We start from the raw sequence: 5,700 nt of genomic DNA on the forward strand, positions 1-5,700 counted from the left end.
GCAGCAGCCTTTGGTCCTGCAGCGTCCCGCCAGCACCCTCTCCTGACCAAGCTTAACCTGACAGTTCAAGAACCCAGTTGCATTTGCTGCCTAGAGGCAAGAACCTGGTCCCTGGTGGGGTAGGTAGAGATTTGCCTCTGGCAGAATTCAGAACCTGGCCTTCCAACCATTAAACTACACTGGAGGTGGGTACTGGGGCGGAGTCCGCTGAGAGAGAGAAGCAACCACTGACGAATCTGGGGAGAAGAGAGGTCGGGCTGTGGGTTCCACTGAGTGGCTGGCGAGTCCGGGTAGCGCGCGGAGAGGACGCACTGGGGGTCTCAACGCGCTGAGCGCCCACGTGCGGAAGCGCAGGCGGCCCATGCTGGGGAGCGTGACTTGAGGACGCCGGGGGCCACTCGCGGAGCAGTGGGTGGCGAGCCCCGTGCCTGCACCTCTGCAAGCTCTCTGCTGACGCCCACAGGCCCTGGAGGGCGGCCACTGAATCTCCTCCAACTTCCTGCCACCAGCTACCGGCCCACTGAGGGTGACCATGACACTTGAGGGAGAGGGGAGCCCGCGAGACGTGGAGGGTGGGGGGGTCGTCCAGTGGGGTCTAGAGGTGAAGAGCTTGGGAGCAAGCGAACGGCCCCGAGGTAGGGCCCTCAGGGTCTGGGGAACCTCCGGTGGAGGGTTCGGTGCGGGCAGGGAGGTGCATGCGGGCTAGGTGGCGAAAATGGACCGCGCCGGGGCTGCTGGGAGGAAGCGGCAGGCTGCGGTCCGGCCGCGCGCGCGCATGCGCAAGGAAGGGTCCGAGGCGACTGACCTCGCGCGGCGGCCAGGCAGCTGGGCGGTTAGCGAAGGCGTTGGGAGGAGGCGCTGCGCCCGGGGCCCCGCGTCCCTCAGCAGCAGAGGCGCAGGTGTGGCAGTGGTGGTTTCGAGGCCCGAGCGGTGAGTGTGGGACCTCCCTGCCCTGGAGTCTTTTCCCGAGATTACCCCGGGGAAGCGGAAGGTGGGCCCTGGACTTGCCCTGAGGCCGACCGCACTCTGAGTGCGGAGCCAGAAAGTGTGAACCCCCCCGACACTACCCAAAACCCCGCATACACTGGAACCCTCCACAACCCTCTCTGCCCCACTCCAAGCCCACTTATATGTAATATAATAATATTCCTTGTACCTCACTGTCTAATGTCATGGGCCGCCACACCCAGTGTTGCGCCTCCATCCTATATTTTGCATGTCTGGCACTGGACCTCACTCCCTTCCTTTTCCTCTCCAAGTGGCCCTACTCTGGGGGAATGCATCCCAGACTTCCCAAGGAGGAGAAGTTGCCCTCCCGCTCAAATATACCAAAACAAGCCCATGATAAGAGACACCTCTTTGGATTCCAAGACACACAGAGAAGCTAACCAGAACACATTAAACAAAATTTTACTTTGGTTGCACTAAGTATTTGAAAGCCAGGGCTCTGGAGGCACATGTTTTAGGTCTCGGGCCGGGGAGTCCAGAACGGACTTGCTGTGTGACTGTCCCAGTCAGCTGGGACTGCTGTAACAGACTGCTGTGGGCTGGGTGACTTAAAGACCCACATTTATTTCTCACAGCTCTGGAGACTGGGAAGTCTCAGATCAGAGACTTGGAGATGCAGTGTGTGCTGAGAGCCTGATTTCTGATGCATAGACAGGCATCTTGTCACTGTGTCTGTCCCTCACATGGCAGAGGGAGCAGGGGAGCTCTCTGGGGAGCCTGTGTTATAAGGGCACTAATCCGGTTCATGGGGGCTCCATCCCAATGTCCCTCATCCTGATACCATCACAAAGGGGTTTGGATTTCAACATAAGAATTTGGGGAGGAGGGGAGGACCCAAACAATCAGATTAGAGCAGTGACCTAAGGTAAACTTTGATTTCCCGAAGCCTCGGTTTCCTTGTCTGAAAGAGCCTGGATACTCTGTGTACCCATCTTGGAGGGTGATTAGACTATTTCAACTGATAGAACACAGTAAATATTCAATAAATTGAGAAAAGGAGTATGGAAGTTAAGTGCTGCATGCAGGAAGCTCAAGTTGTCTTAGTTTTCTTCCGTCAAAGCAGAAACTGTACTGGACGAAGTGAAATGGGCAAGGAAGACTTTTTGTGAGGCTATCGGAACAGGAAAGAGAGGCCAGAACTCAGTCTGAGCTCAACTCTGCTGAAACAAAGGGTGGGAAGGTGTTTGTGGACTGGGGAGAGACAGTGGGAAAGTTGGAGAGAAGGTTGACCAGTAGAACACGTTGAGTAACTTCCAGAGTTTGCTCATGTGGTTCTCTGATGAGGCCATCTGTGTTTGCTGATTGGTGCGTGTTGGGAGCTAGCTCCTCCCCTTGCACAGAGACTGGGAATAGGGGTGCTATCCTCCTTGAGGATTAGGTTTCAAAGGATGACTCCCAGGTCGTTCAGAAAGACAGTTTGGGGTTGTAAAGCAGGAAAGAGGCTTGTAAAAAGGGTTACCTGTACAGGAAGGATGTATAATTACAAGTTGTCTAAAGCATATGCTCAAAGAAAAGGGTGGTCTGGACCTAGAGCCAGGAAGAGCCTGTCTAACAGTTGGCCCAGCTCAGAGTAACAGGCCATTGTATGCAAAGTAGGCAGAAGATTTTAAAGGAAGGATACCTCTGTTTTAGCAAAATTAAGAAAGCTGCTGTGTTTCATTCAGAATAGCTCAGTGCTTTTCAAAAAAGGGGATGAAGTAAGTGTAGTGACTAAAAATCTCATTTTAAGATTTCAGGACTGTAAGCAATGTAATAGCTTAATTTTCAGTAACTCCAGTTAATTGTGTTTTTGGAACCCATACATCAATAGACTGCCCTAAAATTTTTCAGGTATACTAGGTTCATGCTTCTTCTGTGACCTCTTTTCCCTCCCACCCCAGTGTTACATCCAGGTCTAGGGGGACAGGAGTGGGATTGAATTTAGTATTTAGGGCCAGGATGTTGTGGGTAAACTGGTTCCTGGCCAAGCTCTTCTTTTGGAGACTCTTCTTTTTGGAGGTAGTGAAGGAGGTGGATGGCAGGTTTTTAAGAAGCTTTGTACTTCCTTTTTGTGTATAATTTCAAATCATTTGTGTTAACCTAGAAAGGATAAACGGAAAAACATAGACTTTGTCCTTCTGCCTTAGGTGTTCCTCACTCTTCTTTGAGACAAAAAAAAAAAAATTAAATTGAGAATGGAGCACTTCAGTACTTAGATTGTACTAAAGTACAAACTTATGGTTACTATGTCAAAATATTACTATAAGAGCAAGAGAAAAATGTTCTTGGGTCAGCTAGTCCATCAGGGAGTTCTTTCTTCACAGATTTTACCAGCAACATCTTAGGAAGCAATCAGAAAAATAGTACAGTGCCTTATGTAGAATTCAAATCTTACAGACATAACAAATTATAGAATATGTAAATCTATATTCCACTGCCTCAGAGACAAATAGTGTCAACACATTTGCTTATTCTGTCATTCTTTATACATAAACTAACATTTTTTCCCAAAAAAAAGCATTCAGATCACATAGAATGTTTTTCATCTTTTCCCCTTTCACAATATATTGTCCTCTCATGAAATTTATCCTCTTTAAAACAGATGAAATAGGATTTCACTGAAGGGATTGCCATTATTTGTATAATCATTCTGTCAGTTTCCATTCTATCTTACTATTTCCAGTGTTCTGGTGAATGATTTTTTTTTTTTTTTGGTATGAATCTTTGTTTTGCTATGGTTTTGCTTTAGGAACTTTGTTTCTATAGGTTGTTTGTTTTTTTTCTCTTTAAGACTTTGGTTGGCATAAACTTCTTTATTGTTAATGTAGCAGACACTTTTTGAGTGTCTTTTATCAACCAATGAGGGATAATATTTACCCTGATGTGAAGCCCTCCCTCCTAATGAAGAATTCAAGAATAGCACTACTGCAGAGTTAGAAGGCAGTATGAATTATAAGTTGATATTATCCCATTGCCATATAAACAGAACACCTGCCATGCCATTTTGAGTGACGTTAGACTTATATTAAGTGAGGTTTTCAGAATTGCAGTCTTTATATAAATAATGCACAATGCACTAGGCTCCATGTTGTTTGAGACCCAATAGAAAATTATATTATCCCCACTATAGGGCTGGCAAAAGTGTCTTGTCACATTCTTTTTTTTATTAAAATTTTTTTTATTTTTTTTAATGTTTTTTATTTATTTCTGAGCGAGAGAGACAGCATGAACAGGGGAGGGTCAGAGAGAAAGAGTGATACAGCATGTGAAACGGGCTCCAGGCTCTGAGCTAGCTGTCAGCACAGAGCCCGACACAGGGCTGGAACCCACCAACCCTGAGATCATGACCTGAACTGAAATTGGACGCTTAACTGACTGAGCCATCCAGGCGCCCCATTGTCACATTCTTAAAACTGAAGATTTTATTTTTTTCAACCCTGTGTTCAATGGATAGGAGCTACAATGAATTTTAACATGATTTTCACAGCCCACCTGAGTGGCTCAGTCAGTTAAGCGTCTGACTTCGGCTCAGGTCATGATCTTACCGTTCGTGGGCTCGAGCCCCGTGTTGAGCTCTGTGCTAACAGCTCAGAGCCTTGAGCCTGTCTTTGGATTCTGTATCTTTCTCTCTCTCTGACCCTCCCCTGCTCACACTCTCTCACTCTCAAAAATAAAATTAAAAAATAAATAAATAAATAAAAAATAAAATGTTTTTCACTTGAAATATAATTTACATAAAATGGACTGACCAGATTTTGAGTGACAGTTTGATCAGTTTTGAAAAAATGCATGCCTCTTTGAAGACACAGACTATTTTTTTTTTTTTACAAATAGTTTATTGTCAAATTAGTTTCCACATAACACTCAGTGCTCATCCCCAAAGTGCCCTCCTCCATGCCCATCCCCCCCTCCCCCCCCACATCCATCAGTCCTCAGTTTTTGTCAGCATTCAAGAGTCTCTCATGGTTTGCCTCTCTCCCTTTCCCCCACCATTTCCCCCCTTCTTCTCCCCTTTGTTCCTCCGTCAAGTTCCTCCTAATCCTCCTATACGTGCAAACATATGATATTTGTCCTTCTCTGCCTGACTTATTTCGCTCAGCATAACACCCTCAAGGTCCATCCATGTTGCTACACATGGCCAGATTTCATTGTTTCTCATTGCCATGTAGTATTCCATGGTATAGATAAACCACATCTTCTTGATCCATTCATCCATTGATGGACACTTAGGCTCTTTCCATGTTTTAGCTATTGTGGAGAGTGCTGCTATGAACATTGGGGTCCATGTGCTCCTATGCCTCAGCATTTCTGTATCCCTTGGGTAAATTCCTAACAGTGCTATTGCTGGGTCATAAGGGAGTTCTATTGTTAGTTTCCTGAGGAACCTCCACACTGTTTTCCAGAGGGGCTGTACCAATTTACATTCCCACCAACAGTGTAGGAGGGTGCCCGTTTCTCCACATCCTCGCCAGCATCTAGAGTTCTCTGATTTGCTCATTTTAGCCACTCTGACTGGCGTGAGGTGGTATCTCAGTGTGGTTTTGATTTGTATTTCCCTGATGAGGAGGGATGCTGAGCATCGTTTCATGTGTCTGTTGGCCATCTGGATGTCCTCCTTGGAGAAGGAAGACACAGACTATTTTATCACAACGGAGAATATCCTCCTGCCCCTTTGTTTTCAACACCCACTCCTCCTGCTCACCCTAACCCTTG

Source organism: Hyaena hyaena, unplaced genomic scaffold, assembly GCF_003009895.1.
Source record: "Hyaena hyaena isolate Hyena2069 unplaced genomic scaffold, ASM300989v1 scaffold_88, whole genome shotgun sequence".
Lineage (NCBI taxonomy): Eukaryota > Metazoa > Chordata > Mammalia > Carnivora > Hyaenidae > Hyaena > Hyaena hyaena.